Below are 18,347 nucleotides of genomic sequence, written 5' to 3'. Positions count from 1 at the left end.
GCATCCTCGCCTGAGAGGGACAAGGAGCAGCATCGTGTGGCCATCCTTCCTTCGTTCCATGACAACACGTAGGGAGCAGCGTTGGGCAACCCCCTTCCTCCGTTCCTCGACATCACGCATGAGCAGTGCCGCAGCGACCCTCTTCCTCCGTTCCCCGGCAGCAAGCGGTGGCGCAACACCACTCCTAGTTTCCTCATTCCCAACCAGCTGTGGGTAACCAACAGTGCTCGACCTTCTCCCCAAGTCTGCATCGAAGGCTAGGAACTTTTCAAGGCGCTACTCATGTTCGGGTCACGAGGGAAGGCTTGTGCCTTTCTCGTATCCCCTTGTACATCATTGTGTTGTATACTTTTCCTGAAGGTGTACATAACTCATTTGATAAAGACTTACTGCGGCTCATCTCGTAGACGATGAATGGGCGTCAGAAGTACCATATGATCAAGTGGGCAAATATGTGCTTGCCGAAGGACCTTGGGGACTAGGTATTCTCGTGTCCCGCCACTTGAACGTGGCCCTTATGTTGAAATGAGTTTGTAGGATCCTTGGAGAGGATAGAGGTTTGTGGTGGCATCTTATTAAAGCAAAGTAGAGAGAGGTCTTAGTTCTAGAGACCATTCAGTCGATAAAGCATGACATTTGACTAAGGCTTTCAGTCTTTATAGGCAACAAAGATGATACCCTATTCTGGTTTGATCCTAGAATGGGTAGATCTTAGCTTTGCTATTAGTTTCTAGACTTGTTTGCCAACTTCTTGGGTCCAATGATGTTGATTTCCCTCTTCAACCATGATGAGATTTGCAATGACTATTTTCGACCAATATTTGGGCCTAAGGAAATCGTTGCTTGTGTCGACCTTCAGGTGGCCCTCCCGACGATGCTTCTGGAATATTCGGACGCTATATCTTAGAGCTTGACCCCTTCGGGGTTCCTCTCAGCTGGATCAGTGTACCATGCCCTATGCTGACGACCGACTCTCATGTGGACCACACCTTTGTGGAAAATAGCCTTATGGAGATCAGGATCCTTGTGCGACACCTTGCACATGATCACCTTTGATCGAGGACAGAAATGGTTAAGCAAAATGGGTCTAGCAATGATTATGCCATATTTGTCATGTCCCGAAGATTAGGACCCACATCTTATTCACTTACCTCGTTTTTTGTTCTCCTTGGTGTTCTATTTGTGAGGCTCTTGGCCTGAATGGTGGTCCCAAGACCCGACTGGGGTCCTTCAAACTCGGACCAATCATAGTGGTAGGAGGACATGCCTCTTTCTATTAGCGTTTGCAGTGATGACCTAGACTATATTCATTACGTGTATAAAGATGGTTCTTGAGTGTTCTTAGAAGATTGTGGCCCCATGTTTGGTTTTGATATTTGTTAACAATCCCTATGGACTAATGGTTGCCTTGAGTTATATTTTAAGTATTTGCCCATAGGCACTTCTTGAAGTCCATTTGTTGGTTTTAAGGAGTTTATATGGTGACCAGGGTGGTATTCAAGGATTTATCCAAAGATGGGTGATGTGAGAGTTGAGCTTATTGCAAGCATGTCTTGAAGAAGAAGATTGTGTGAACATTAATGTTTACCTTCAAGACATCATCTTTATGAAAAGAATATAAGAGACGAGGTTGATCAAGAAATAAGTACAAAGAGTGGATTCAAGTTGATCAGCACACAAAGCTTGGAAGATGTACCGTGTGGGATCGAGTGATCTAACGACATGGTAAGCATTGTCCTTTGTGCCTTGTTTACTAACCCATGATCTATTTGTGTGGTAGTTCTTTGTGGGGTTAGATATGTTTCCATGGGCATGCATCAAAAGGAAGATCTCATACATCCCATGGAGGAGGACATCAATTGGTGATCGTCATCAAGGTTGAGGTGTACAAGTTCAAGTGAAGCATCACGAAGAGATCACATGCTTGAAGATTTCCATCCATTATGGTGATAAAGGACATGTGAAGATGTGCCTAAGAAAGGCTCACCCATAGTGGAGTACAAGGGAGCAATATACTAGTCTTCATCGAACCGACGCAATCAAGAAAGGCGGTCCAACTTGATGAGGTCAAGATTATCATCACCTAGATCAAGTGAATTATGCGCAAGGCAAAGGTTTTCCCTTGATAGGTTTTCTATTTTTTCCAGTCTCATGGTGGTAGTTGGGAGACCGGGTTATAGGATCAATTGTCGTACTATCAAGGGGGGCTCTCGAGTGAGTAGCTTGATTGTATCATTCGTAGATAGCTCAAACCATATAATTATTGGCATCTTCATATTCATTGGTTCTTTTTGGCTTTTCGCTATGTGAGTTTTGGAGCTTATTGTCTTCATCGTGATAAGCTCAAGTTCATCGAAAATAGGTTTCGTATGCATCAACTTTGTGTTTTCGATGTTGGAGATTTTGCCAGATCATATTTGGGAAGGTCATCTTCCTTATCCTAGTGGCATTTATTATCCATTGATTGGTCTTAATTTAAACAAGCTTGAGATTTTGGTGTTCGAGATTTTGATGCTTGATAGATCTTGTCGTCCTCTATCCAACAAACTTGAGTTTGCTCAATACGGAGCCCGTAGATGAAAGTTATGGCGGTTTCATTGTGAGGACAAATTTTCACTCCTCACGCGGTAGTACCGCATATAAGCGGAAGTACCGATGTCCAGTACCGCTCTTACTAACACAACTTGTGGGGTTTCAGATTTTCGTATTGTGTTACGCGGTAGTAGAACGGTAGTGCGAGCGATAGTACTGGCCACCGACTACTGCTCCACTCCCGTTTATAAGCGGTAGTACCGCTCCGGAGGTACTACCACCACGTGGCTCCTTGCCATTGCTCTACTCTATGGTACTATCGTCCAGGTGGTAGTACCGTTTGTGTGCAGGCTGTGGGCATAACGGTAGGATTTGGGAGGGTCTATTTAAGGTGGTGTTCTTCCCCAATGGATCTTATCCTTTCATCTCGTGTTTCCTCCCCGTCATTGTTGAACTTCTTCGATCTTGCTAACTCTCAATCCCTCCAATGATTCTTGCTAGTTCTTGAGAGAAAAGAGAGAGGAGATCTAGATCTACGTTTCCACCAATCACTTTCTCCTCTATATGAGGGGAACTCCTTGGATCTAGATCTTGGAGTTCTTTGCGAGCTCCTTGTTTTTTCCTCTCGTATTCATCTATAGCTTTTATTTTTGTGTTTATGCCAAGTAAAGTCTTTGGGATGATGTGAATGATAGTAGAATTGATGCGGTGCAAAAACAGAAACTTTGACGTCAAGTGCAGAATTCTGTGATTTTACTAGAACGCAAGTACTTTTATACAAATTCCTCAGGTCGTCCTAATGTTTCAGAATTTTTGGATCTACAGAAGTATGGTACTTAATTATATCATTACAGACTATTTTTTAGACAGATTATGTTTTTTGCTTTGCTTGTTTTGATGATGCCATGGATTGTATCGGGGGTATAAGTCATGGAGAAGTTAGAATATAGTATCTTATACAATAATAAAATTGTTTGAAATATGCCCTAGAGGCAATAATAAATTGGTTATTATTATATTTCCTTGTTCATGATAATCGTTTATTATCCATGCTAGAATTGTATTGATTGGAAACTCAAATACATCTGTGGATACATAGACAACACATTGTCCCTAGTGAGCCTCTAGTTGACTAGCTCGTTGATCAAAGATGGTCAAGGTTTCCTGGCCATAGGCAAGTGTTGTCACTTGATAACGGGATCACATCATTAGGAGAATGATGTGATGGACAAGACCCAAACTATAAATATAGCATATGATCGTCTCAGTTTATTGCTACTGTTTTGTGCATGTCGATGTATTTGTTCCTATGACCATGAGATCATGCAAATCCCGGACACCGGAGGAATACCTTGTGTGTGTCAAATGTCGCAACGTTACTGGGTGACTATAAAGGTGCTCTACAGGTATCTCAAAAGGTGTTTGTTGGGTTGGCATAGATCAAGACTGGGTTTTGCTCACCGTGACGGAGAGGTATCTCGGGCCCACTTGGTAATACAACATCACAACAAGCCTTGCAAGCAATGTGACTAAGGAGTTAGTTACCGGATCTTGTATTACGGAACGAGTAAAGAAACTTGCCGGTAACGAGATTGAACTAGGTATGGAGATACCGACGATCGAATCTCGGTCAAGTAACATACCAAAGGACAAAGGGAACATCATACGGGATTAACTGAATCCTTGACATAGAGGTTCAACTGATACATATCTTCGTAGAATATGTAGGAGCCAATATGGACATCCAGGTCCCGCTATTGGTTATTGACCGGGGAGTGTCTCAGGTCATGTGCGCATAGTTCTCGAACCCGCAGGGTCTGCACACTTAAGGTTCGATGACATTTTGGTATTATTAAGTTATGTATGTTTGGTAACCGAAAGTTGTTTGGAGTCCAGGATGAGATCCCGGACATCAGGAGGAGCTCTGGAATGGTCGGGAGGTAAAGATTGATATATAGGAAAGTGGGTTTTGAACTCCGGAAAAGTTTTAGGCATTTCCGGGAGTGTATCGGTAGTGACGAATGGGTTCTGGAGGTCCACCAGGTGGGCCCACCCACCCCAAAGGGTCTCATGGGCTGTGAGAGGACGTGGACCAGCCCTTAGTGGGCTGTCCGAATCATCCACTAAATCCCAAGGCGGGTTGGAGGTGGGAAGGAAAGAAACCCAAAGGTGGAAAAGGTGGAAAGGGTTTCCAAATGGAGAGGAGGAATCCTACTCCTAGTAGGATTGGATTAGGACTCCTACACCTCCAATTTCGGCCAAACCTTGAGGGTTTGAGGCTGCCTCCTCCCCTCCCTGCCTCCTATATATACTAGAGGCTTTAGAGGTGAGGGCTAACCCTAATTGCCACGTGCTCCCTATACTTCTCTCTAGATCTGTTTCTCCTCTAGTCTAGTTCGGTGGTGCTTAGGCGAAGCCCTGCTAGATTAGTTGACCACCACCACCACCACGCCGCCGTGCTGGAGAACTCATCTACCTCTCCACCCCTCTTGCTGGATCAAGAAGGTGGGGATCGTCATCGAGATGTACGTGTGCTGAACGCGGAGGTGCCGTCCGTTCGGCACTAGATCGGGATGGACCGTGATGGGATCGGGGGACGGATCGTGATGAGATCGCGGGACGGGATTCAATTTGGATTGCGAAGATGCTCCACTACATCAACCGCGTTATATACGCTTCCACTTAGCGATCTACAAGGGTATGTAGATTCACTCTCCCCTCTCGTAGATGATCATCACCATGGATAGGTATTCCGTGTGCGTAGGATTTTTTTTGTTTCCCATGCAACGTTCCCAAACAGTGGCATCATGAGCTAGGTTCATGCGTAGATGATATCTCGAGTAGAACACAAAAGAGTTTGTGGGCGGTTATGTTCAATTTGCTGCCCTCCTTAGTCTTTTCTTGATTCCGCGGTATTGTTGGATTGAAACAGTCCAGACCAACTTTACTCGTACGCTTACGAGAGACCGGTTTCATCGACTGACATGCAACTTGTTGCATAAAGATGACTGGCGGGTGTCTGTTTCTTCAACTTTAGTTGAATCGGATTTTACTGAGGCGGTCCTTGGAGAAGGTTAAATAGCAATTTGCATATCACCGTTATGGCTTTGCGTAAGTAAGATGCGATCATACTAGATACCTATAGCAGCCACGTAAAACATGCAACAACAAATTAGAGGACGTCTAACTTGTTTTTGCAGGGTATGCATGTGATGTGATATGGCCAAAGACATGATATGATATATTGGATGTATGAGATGATCATGTTGTAATAGCTAAATATCGACTTGCACGTCGATGCTACGGCAACCGGCAGGAGCCATAGGGTTGTCTTTAAACTAATATTTGTGCTTGCTGATGCTTTTACTATATCGCTAGGTGGTAGCTTTACTAGTAATAGTATAGATAGCGCGACAACCTGGATGGCGACACAATGATGGAGATCATGGTGCGGCGCCGGTGACGATGGAGATCATGCCGGTGCTTTGGTGATGGAGATCAAGAGAAGCACAAGTTCATGGCCATATCATGTCACTTATGATCTGCATGTGATGTTAATCCTTTTATGCACCTTATTTTGCTTAGAACGACAGTAGCATTATAAGGTGATCCCTCACTAAAATTTCAAGATAAAATTGCGTTCTCCCCGACTGTGTACCGTTGCGACAGTTTGTCGTTTCGAGACACCACGTGATGATCGGGTGTGATAGACTCAACATTCACATACAAAGGGTGCAAAACAGTTGCACACGCGGAACACCTGGGTTAAACTTGACGAGCCTAGCATGTAGAGCCATGGCCAAGGAACACAAGAGACCGAAAGGTCGAGCATCAATCATATAGTTGATATGATCAACATGGAGATGTTCACGACTGAAAGTATACTCAACTCACGTGATGATCGGACTTGAGTTAGTGGATTTTGATCATGCACCACTCGAATGACTAGAGGGATGTCTATTTGAGTGGGAGTTATTAGAAATATGATTAGCTAAACTTAATTATCATGAACATAGTCAAAAGGTCTTTGCAAATTATGTTGTAGCTTGCGCTGTAGCTCTACTATTTTTGATATGTTCCTAGAGAAAATTTAGTTGAAAGATGATAGTAGCAATTATGCGGACTCGGTCTGTAAACTGAGGATTGTCCTCATTTGCTGCGTAGAAGGCTTATGTCCTTAATGTTGGGGAACGTTTCATGGGAAACAAAAATTCTCCTACGCACACAAAGACCTATCATGGTGATGTTCATCTACGAGAGGGAGATCGGATCCACATACCCTTGTAGATCGCTAAGCGGGAAGCGTTTAAGAAACATGGTTGATGTAGTGGTACAACTTCGTGATTCGAATCACCGTCGTCCCACGATCCGTCCCGATCTAGCACCAGACGGACGTCACCTCCGCGTTCAGCACACGTACAGCTCGATGACGATCTCCGCCTTCTTGATCCAGCAAGAGAGACGGGGAAGTAGACGAGTTCTCTTGCAGCGTGACCGCACGCCGGTGATGGTGATGATCTATTCCTCGAGGGTTCCGCCCAAGCTCCGCAGAAATCCGATCTAGAGGAAGAACTACGAGGTATAGGTTTGAGTTGCACGTGGCAAAGTTGTGTCTCAAAAACCCTAAAACCTCTAGTATATATAGGAGGAGGGGAGGGGCTAGCCTTGGGGCTCAAGGGAGCCCCTAGGGTGCCGGCCGAAGTGGAGAGGAGGACTCCAACTCCAATTTGGTTTGGGGAAGGAGGAGTCCTCCTCTCCCTTCCCACCTCCCTCTTTTTTTATTTTTTTGGTTTTCTTCTTCTAGCGCCATAGCCCACTTGGGATGGCCTCACCAGCCCACTAAGGGCTGGTGCGCCACCCTAGGACTATTGGGTTCACTCCCGGGTGGGTGGGCCCCTCCCGTGAAAAACTGGAACCCATTCATCACTCCGGGTACAGTGCCGGTAATGTCCGAAATCTTTCCGGTGACCAAATGAAACCATCCTATATATCAATCTTCGTTTCCGGACCATTCCGGAAACCCTCATGACGTCCGTGATCTCATCCGGGACTCCGAAAAACCTTCGGTCACCAACACCTATAACTCAACTATACCGAAACGTCACCGAACCTTAAGTGTGCAGACCCTGCGGGTTCGAGAACTATGTAGACATGACTTGAGTCACTCCCCGGCCAATATCCAATAGCGGGACCTGGATGTCCATATTGGAACCTACATATTCTACGAAGATCTTATTGGTTGAACCTCTGTGCCAAGGATTCATATAATCCCGTATAACATTCCCTTTGTCCTTCGGTATGTTACTTGCGAGAGATTTGATCGTCGATATCTCTATACCTATTTCAATCTCGAACCCGGCAAGTCTCTTTACTCGTTCTGTAATACAAGATCCTGTGACTAACGCTTGAGTCACATTGCTTGCAAGGCTTATATGTGATGTTGTATTACCGAGTGGGCCCTGAGATACCTCTCCATCACACGGAGTGACAAATCCCAGTCTTGATCCTTGCTAACTCAACGGACACCTTCGGCTGTAGAGCACCTTTATAGTCACCCAGTAACGTTGTGACGTTTGATACACACAAGGTATTCCTCCGGTGTTAGTGAGTTACATGATCTCATGGTCATAGGAATGAATACTTGACACGCAGAAAAATATCAACAAAATGACACGATCACGTGCTACGTTCATAGTTTGGGTCTTGTCCATCACATCATTCTCCTAATGATGTGATCCAGTTATCAAGTGACAACACTTGCATATGGTTAGAAAACCTTAACCATCCTTTATCAACTGGCTAGCCAACTAGAGGCTTACTAGGGATATTGTTTTTGTCTATATATCCACACATGTATCTATGCTTTCATTCAATACAATTATAGCATGGATAATAAACGATTATCTTGAAAGAGGAAATATAATAATAACTATTTTATCATTGCCGCTAGGGCATATTTCCAACACTTAATGCACCGCTCGATATGCTAAACCTCGAGCTTCGTCTGTGGATGTTGTGAACATCTGACATACACGTTTTTTGTTGACTACGTGGTAGTTCAATGCGTACTGCTTAACGGCTTAGAATTGAGGCGTCAAAGATGTTTTTGAATGTCTCGGAACATATGAGATGTTCCAAGAGATGAAATTGGGATTTCATGCTCGTGCCCTTGTTGACAGGTATGAGACCTCCCATAAGATTCTTTGTCTACAAAGTAAGGGAGAAAAGCTCAAACGTTGAGCATGTGCTCAGATTGTCTAAGTGCTACAATCGCTTGAGTCGAGTGGGAGTTAAGCTTGCACATGAGATAGTGATGGTTCTCCAAAGTCACTGCCACCAAGCTACTAGAGCTTTGTGATGAACTATAACATATCAGGGATAGATATGATGATCCTTGAGCTGTTTGCGATGTTTGACACTGCGAAAGTAGAAATTAAAAAGGAGTATCAATTGTTGATGGTTAGTAAAACCAGTAGTTTCAAGAAGGGCAAGGGAAAGAAGGGATACTTCATGAAACGACAAACCAGTTGCTTCTCTAGTGAAGAGACCCAAGGTTGAACCCAAACCTGAGACTAAGTGCTTCTGTAATGAGGGGAACAGTCACTGAAGAGGAACTACCCTAGATACTTGGTAAATGAGAAGGCTGGCAAAGCCGATAGAAATATATTGGATATACATGATATTGATGTGTACTTTACTAGTACTCCTAGTAGCACGAGGGTATTAGATACCGGTTCGGTTTCTAAGTGTTAATAACTCAAAATAAAAGCTACGAAATAAACGGAGACTAGCTAAAGGCGAGGCGACGATATGTGTTGGAAGTGTTTCCAAGGTTGATGTGATCAAACATCGCACACTCGCTCTACCATCGGGATTAGTGTTAAACCTAAACAATTGTTATTTGGTGTTTGCATTGAGCATGAACATGAGTAGATCGTGTTTATTGCAATACGATTATTCATTTAAAGAGAATAATGGTTATTCTATTTTCTTGAATAAATTCCTTCAATGGTTTATTGAATATCGATTGTAGTGGTACATGTTACCTCTTGAGCTTGCATTGGTTTTTCCCTTGAAGAGGAAAGGGTGATGCAGCACAGTAGCAGTAAGTATTTCCCTCAGTTTGAGAACCAAGGTACCAATCCAGTAGGAGTATCAAGGCAAGTCACCAATGTACCTGCGCAAAAACAAACAAACATGCACCCAACGCTATAAAGGGGTTGTCAATCCCTTCATGGTTAATTGCAAGGTGAGATGTGAAGGTGGAAAGTGCAACAAAGTTAAAGTGTAGAGCTGAAAATATGATGTGAAGTAGACCCGGGGGCCATAGTGTTCACTAGAGGCTTTTCTCATGATAGAAAGTATTACGGTGGGTGAACGAATTACCGCCGAGCAATTGATTGAACCGCGCAAAGTCATGATGATATCTAAGGCAATGATCATACATATAGGCATCACGTCCGAGACAAGTAGACCGATACTGTCTGCATTTACTGCTATTACTCCACACATCGATCGTTATCCAACATGCATCTAGTGTATTGAGTTCATAACGAACAGAGTAACACCTTAAGCAAGATGACATGATGTAGAGGGATAGATTCATGCAATAGATATAAACCCCATCTTTTTACCCTTGATGGCAACAAAACGATGCGTGCCTCGCTACCCCTTCTGTCACTGGGTGAGGACATCGCACGGTATGAACCCAAAACCAAGCACTTCTCCCATTGCAAGAATTATAGATCAAGTTGGCCAAACGAAACCCACAACTAGAAGAGAATTACAAGGATACGAAATCATGTATATAAGAGATCAGAGAAAACTCAAATAATATTCATAGATAATCTGATCATAAATCCACAATTCATCGGATCTCGACAAACACACCGCAAAAGAAGATAACATCGGATAGATCTCCATGAAGATCATGGAGAACTTTGTATTGAAGATCCAAGAGAGAGAAGAAGCCATCTAGCTACTAGCTATGGACCCGAAGGTCTATGGTGAACTACTCACGGATCATCGGAGAGGCAATGGTGTTGATGAAGAAGCCCTCTGTGTCTGAATCCCCCGTCTGGCAGGGTACCAGAACGTGCCCCAGATGGGACCTTGCGGAGACAGAAGCTTGCGGCGGTGGAAAAGTATTTTCGTGGCTCTCTCTGGTAGTTTTGGATTTTTAGGGAATTTATAGGCGGAAGAAGTAGGGCAAAGGAGCCACGGGGCCCACAAGCCTGGTAGGCGCGACCCCCCATGCCGTGGCTAGGGGGCTTGTGGCCTCCCCCGGGATCCTTTGCCTTGGTACTCAAGTCCCGTGCGTACGTTCTCTTACGGAAAAAATCTTTCCGAAGGTTTTATTCCGTTTGGACTCCGTTTAATATTCTTCTCTGAAAAGGGTCTAAAACACGGAAAAAACAGGAACTTGCACTTGGCACTGAGTTAATAGGTTAGTCCCAAAAAAGATATAAAATACCATAATCATGCAAACAAAACATCCAAAGTTGACAAGATAATAGCATGGAACCATCAAAAATTATAGATACGTTGGAGACGTATCAAGCATCCCCAAGCTTAACTCCTTCTCGTCCTCGAGTAGGGAAGTGATAAAGACTGAAATTTTGATGTGGAATGCTACCTAACATATTTGTCCTTTGTAACTTCTTTCTTGTGACATGAATGTTCAGATCCGTAAGATTCAAAACAATAGTTTACTATTGACATGAAACAATAATACTTCAAGCATGCTAGCAAAGTAATCATGAACTTTTGAAGTAACAAGGCCAAATAAAGTTATCCCTACAAAATCATATAGTCTGGCTATGCTCCATCATCCCCACACAACGAATTTAAATCATGCACAACCCCGGTATTGGCCAAGTTATTGTTTTCGCACTCTTACTTTCTCAAACCTTTTCAACTCTCACGCAATACATGAGTGTGAGCCATGGATATAACACTATAGGTGGAATAGAGTGTGGTGGAGGTTGTGAGGCAAAAAGTAGGAGATGGTCACATTGACTCGACGTATCAACGGGCTATGGAGATGCCCATCAATAGATATCAATGTGAATGAGTAGGGATTACCATGCAATGGATGCACGAGAGCTATAAGTGTGTGAAAGCTCAAAAGAAGAACTAGTGGGTGTCCACCCAAATTGCTTGCTCACCAAGACCTAGGGCAATTTTGAGGAAGCCCATCATTGGAATATACAAGCCAAGTTATATAATGAAGATTCCCACTAGTATATGGAAGTGTTAAAACAAGAGACTCTCAATCATGAAGAACATGGTGCTATTTTAAAGAACAAGTGTGGAAAAAGATAGTAGCATTGTCCCTTCTCTCTTTTTCTCTCTCTCTTTTTTTTGTTTGGGCTCTTTGGCCTCTTTTCATTTTTTGGTGGACATCTTTGGCCTTTTTTTATTCCACACATGGGACAATGCTCTAATAATGATGATCATCACAGTTTTATTTACTTACAACTCAACTCTTAGAGCAATGATGACTCTATAGGAAATGCCTCCGGCAGTGTACCGGGATGTGCAACGATTTAGCTTAGTGTATGAAGTTGAAACATCTCGCTAGCTATCTTATGATCATACAATGACAATATGAAAGTGACGACACAAGTCATGAGACGAAACGGTGGGAGTTGCATGGCAATATATCTTGGAATGGCTATGAAAAGGCCATAATAGGTAGGTATGGTGGCTATTTTGAGGAAGGTATATGGTGGGTTTGTGCACCGGCGAAAGTTGCGCGGCACTAGAGAAGCTAGCAATGGTGGAAGGTGAAAGTGCATCTATACCATGGACTCACATTAGTCATGAAGAACTCATATACTTATTGCGAAAGTTTTATTAGTAATCGAAACAAAGTGCTAAACGCATACTCCTAGGGGAAGGGTTGGTAGGTGTTAACCATCGCGCGATTCCGACCGCAACACAAAGGATGACAATCAATAAATCAATTATGCTCCGACTTCCTAACATAGCGGTTCACCATACGTGCATGCTACAGGAATCACTAACCTCAACACAAGTATTTCTAGATTCACAACACCCTACTAACATAACTCTAATATCACCAAATCCATATCTCAGAACTAATTTTGAGTAATCAAACTTCTCTTTCTAATCAATGCACATGAATATGGAAGTTTTATTATATCCTCTTTGGATGCCCATCATCTTTAGGACTCTTTCATGGCACACGCCAACTACCAAGTTACTCAGAGAGAGCACTCTCAAAAAGATATAAGTGAAGATCGAGAGTTGTTATTTCTCCAAAATATGACACCGCCGTGCTCTAAAAAGATCTAAGTGAAACACTAGAGCAAAGTTATCTAGCTCAAAAGATATAAGTGAAGCACATGCGAGCTAAATTGCCTAACTCAAAAGATATAAGTGAAGCTCGATGAGTGCATGTCTCTCTCAAAAGGTGTGCAGCAAGGATGATTGTGACACAACAAAAAGAAAAGACACTACAACAGGACCCCCCCTTATAGCAACACAATTTTCTGTATCTAAAAATCCATATATGCGTTGTTATTGTCTTTACCAACGGTTTACGTTGCGTTGCCTTATCCAATGTTGCTAAAGCATATTACATTGCTTATACTACCGTTGGTAAAAGGGTCTGTTGCAAAAATGCAACACAAAAAACAGACTTGTACAACACTTTTATACGTTGGTTGTACAGGAAACAAAATCCCTTTGCTTGGCAACAGAGAGTTCGCAACGCTTCAAGTCTTGGTACATATATAATATGAATAATATTATTTTGTATATATACATTGTCAGCAATTAAATTAATGCCACACGTAATGGTGACAATTATGTATTACAAGTGAAAAAACAAAAGAATATACTCACAGGAGGAAGAAATCATATATTATAGAAAGTGGTTGGATTACACCAAGTGGATATTACAGGAGAAACATCATATAAATGTGATACAGAGTCTAAATATTTCCTTGACAACAAAACTAAAGTGAAAGCATCCATGAACAACAATACAACTTTACTAACACTTAATCGAGGAACATCATCATCCGTACAACTAAACTAAAATTGGAAGCATCCAACATCATCATCATGAACAGGATCATCATCATCATCATCAGTATACTTGCCACACACCCATATAATCATCCATTTATCTTTTGGATCTACAAACAGAAAAACCAAATGTTGTTAATGCAAAATGCATTAACATATAAAACAAAAAATTAAATAACTTTCCGTGGTAATGTAATAGCAATTAGAAAACATGTAATACATTTTGAACATCTCGCAACTAGTCATTTTATGTTATGAATTCAAAAGAAAAACAAGTTGGCCAGCATAGGATAATAAAACTAGAAACTCAAAATAAAATATTCCAATGAATATTTAGAAATGGTCATGTATATATGTTTCTGCAGAAAGAGGTGTTTTGCCTCCTGTATGCGGGATGAACCCTTAAAAAGAGGGCATATACTTTGTATTAATGATATACAACAAAGCAATTAAATTTTTCTATAGAAAACACAAATGAGATGACTGGTTTTAATTTTACATAACATAAAAGAGGTGACTAGTTTTTCTGTTTGGTCTATATCATTTTTACACTATTTAATGTGAGGCAGACAACGTGGATTTCTAGTTCATTTATGTTTGAAGTTTTTCGAAAGTAATTTCCATTGTAAGAATAAACAAATGCACATGTACGATATCAAATCTATGATATGCATACTCAACTGTAAGATATATATTTTTTGTGCATGATACATACATGTAGCTTAATTGTTTCCTTTTTACTTAGTATAGGAAATCATGGATTAATTAATAGTTGTATTTCGCCAGTACTGATTTTGATATCGTTTTTCTCTCTTTCTTATAAGGTCAAAATAAAAACAAAGATTTAGAGCTTAAAAAACATATAATATATACTATACATACCAATATCACAGCATGAGTGGATGTGTATATATTGTATATATGGTAAGCATCGATAATCCTCTTTAACTTAGCCCCACTGCAACTAATCATATGATCCATTCTCTCCAAAGTTATATGACCTCATCATCCATGCATCATGCGAAAAGGTGTAAACTGGTAATAAGAAATTGTCCTAGAGATCAAACATGTAGTCCAGTATGTACGTGTATAAAATAGAATTGTATGAAGCTAATACCTACACACCTAGAGATACGAGATGCAGCCAAAGTACATATGAGAAGCTCATTCAGCCATTATACGTCCTCTTTGGGGGCTCTCAACTTGATTATCGTCTTCATCGCATGGGCTTTCGTGAGGTAATCTGTAATGACCTGCTCAGTGAGCTTCCTTTTGTTGCTAAAGATATTTTCCTATTATCCTATTATGTGAAAAAGAAGAATTGCGGCAAGGAGGTTACACAGTTTCAACATGAATCAGAAGCATACAACATGAGTCTTTCCTTCAGTATATATTCGATTATATGAGAATGGAAATACATGTATGCAAGGTCATATTTTGTGCTTAACGAAAGATGCGTGCCTAGCAACTGCACGTGTGTGTATAACACACACACATACACACACACACACAAATATATATATATATATATGAATTATAACAACATACAATTTAGTATCATGGATTCAGTCAGCGAATTGCAAAAAGCAGATCTTAATTACAAAGCAGTTCTTCCTAAGCAGGTTCTAGCTCCATACGCCAGATGCATGAACTTAGAAAGAAATCAACACAAATATGTTCTTATTAACAATAGAACGAAATTAAAAGAAACCAAGCAGGAAAAATATGAGGAAAGAGCTTAACTTAGAATCATTTTTTGATCTCGCATGCAGTTTCAAATAAATATTGTTATGGTGCCACCTTAACCCCCTAATGCATATACATCCAAGTCTGCAACAATACTATCAAAGAATTCCATCTGAACATAGTTGTTTGAAACTAAAGAACGCCTAATTGCTTGTATATAGCACCTACAAATCTTAGCCATCCAAGTAATAGTCTTCAAACTTTTGAAACTAAAGAGCGCACATCATGAACATCCCCCATTACGAGACCCTAAGCTATTCTTTTTCATTATATACTAAGTAGAGGTCTGAAACTAAAGAAAGCACATCATCAATATCTCCCAAAACAGAATTTTAGATTGTACGTCTCAGATTTCAGTAGCACAAAACAATATAAAAATCGTCAAAAGCAAAAACATTCTCTCTTCTTGCTCCTTTCCTTGCTTACCTGCGACCAGTCTGCAATGGTTCCTCTTCTCGGAAACTTCATCAAAAATAGCGGTTGTCCAATCAGATACAAATTGCAGTTTTGGTCGGGCATGGAATCTGAGATTGCAACGACGTCCTCGTGAGCCAATTGTACAGAAGGGATCAGGCAGACGCTGCCTGGATCGTGTTACATGGCCGACACGTGAATAGCCAAGAACAATTAGGGGGAGGAGTCCCGGTGGAGGACGAACGTGGATACATAGGTGGATGATGCATTAGTACCCCGAGGGGCCACAGATGTGGAATGAGGGATGCGGTTGCGTGTGCTTGTCATGGCCGTACCTTGGATTCGCCATTGGTCGCAGCAGAGCGGTGACGAGGAGCGGCGCGCCGGGATACAGAGTCGCATGGTGGTGACGAGGGACGGCGCGCCAGGTCGGAGGGTCGCAGACTCGAAGGGGCAGTAGTGAGGAGAGGAGCGCCTGGATGCAGGAAGGTCGCAGCCGCGCAAAGGAGTGGCAACGACTGACGAGGGGCGGCGGCCAACGTGGGAGGGCTAGAGAGGAATTGGGGAAGCTGGAGAAAGGGGAGAGAACGACCTAGATTAATGGGATAAGCCAACTTGGGCTGGGCTAGACAAGAGGCTAGGTAAGTGCATTGGGCTTTACTTGGAGTTGTGTGGTCGGTTGCAATGGGTCACGAGCTGCAGTACAACGCATATCCAACTACCCTTATATGTGTATCTATATTGTAAATTTTGCAACATATAGTTAAAACGTTGTATACTATATGTTGCTTTATAGGGGATATCCTTGTAGCGATACTCCTATAATACACGACGCTCCAAGCAAAACACATATCATGTGGTGAATAAAAATATAGCTCCAAGTAACGTTACCGATGGATTGAAGACGAAAGAGGGGATGCCTTCCCGAGGCATCCCCAAGCTTAGGCTTTTTGGTGTCCTTGAATTTGGCTTGCGATGCCTTGGGCATCCCCAAGCTTGAGCTCTTTCCACTATTTTATCCCATTGTCCATGAGAACATCACCCAAAACTTGAAAACTTCACAACACAAAACTTAAACAGAAACTCGTGATATCATTAACATAAGAAAACAAACTACCAACTCTTTTAAGTACTGTAGTAAACTTGATTTCTATTTAGATTGATGTTAGATTACTGTATTATCACTTTTCCATAGCTAGTACCCCCGATACTATCCATAGTTTCATCAAAATAAGCAATCAACACAACAAAAACATAATCTGTCAAAAACAGACTAGTCTGTAGCAATCTGTATACTTCGTATACTTCTGTTATCCCAAAAATTCTGAAAAATTATGAAAATTAGGGAAATTTTCATATCAACCAGCAGCAAAAATAATCAACTCAAAATCTCTTTATGGATAGGAATTAAAAATAATTTCGTGAGCGCAAAGTTTCTGTCTTTTTGAGCAAGATCAAACAACCATCACCAAAACTGATCATAAAGGTTTTACTTGGCACAAACACAAAAAGAAACATAAAAACACAATCATAACAGAATTATGATGGTGTGGACACAACAAAACAGAAAGCAAAAAGCAAAGATAAATTCATTGGGTTGCCTCCCAACAAGCGCTATTGTTTAACGCCCTTAGCTAGGCATTGTTAATTCAATGATGCTCACATAAAAGACAAGAATTGAAGCACAACTAGAGCATCATAAAGCATGTGAAAATCACATCTAAGTCTAACATACTTCCTATGCATAGGCATTTTATAGGAAAACAAATTATCAAGACAAGCAATAACGACCAGATGCAAGGAAGAAGAAAGAGACAATAGCAATCTCAACATAACGAGAGGTGATTTAGTGATATGAAAGTTTCTACCACAATATTTTCCTCTCTCATAACAATTACATGTGGCATCATATTCAAATTCAACAATAAAGCTATCACATAGAATATTCTTTTCATGATCCACATGCATGCAAAGTTGACGCTCTTCAAAAATAGTGGGATTATCATCAAGTAAAGTCACGACTTCTCCAAACCCACTTTCAATATTATTGCAAATATCATATTCATCATGAGGCTTAAACAAATTTTCAAGATCATAAGAAAAATCATTACCCCAATCATGATCATTGTAACAAGTAGTGGACATAGCAAAACTAGCATCCCCAAGCTTAGGGTTTTGCACATTTTTAGCATGATTGACATTAATAGAATTCATAGTGAAACCATTGCAATCATGCTTTTCATTCAAGGAGCCCTCGTGAATCACTTCATAAATTTCTTCATCACAATTTTCAGATTCACGCATCTCAAGCAAAACTTCATAATGATAGTCAAGTGCAGTCAACTCACTAGCAATTGGTTCAACATAATTGGATCTCTTAAAGAGATTAACAAGTGGATGAGGATCCATATCAATAGATTTTTAGAAAGCGAAGATGCAAGCATATTGAAGACACATAGCACACAAGCGAACAGAAAGCAAGCGAAAGAAAGGGCGAACGCAAAAGGCAAATATTTTTGTATTTTTTTTGTTTTTCACAAGTGGGGGAGAGGAAAACGAGAGTCAAAAGGCAAAAAAGTAGATGCAAGAGCTGAGTT

Source organism: Hordeum vulgare, chromosome 3H, assembly GCF_904849725.1.
Source record: "Hordeum vulgare subsp. vulgare chromosome 3H, MorexV3_pseudomolecules_assembly, whole genome shotgun sequence".
NCBI classification, from domain to species: domain Eukaryota; kingdom Viridiplantae; phylum Streptophyta; class Magnoliopsida; order Poales; family Poaceae; genus Hordeum; species Hordeum vulgare.
This window is presented reverse-complemented; position numbering follows the sequence as displayed.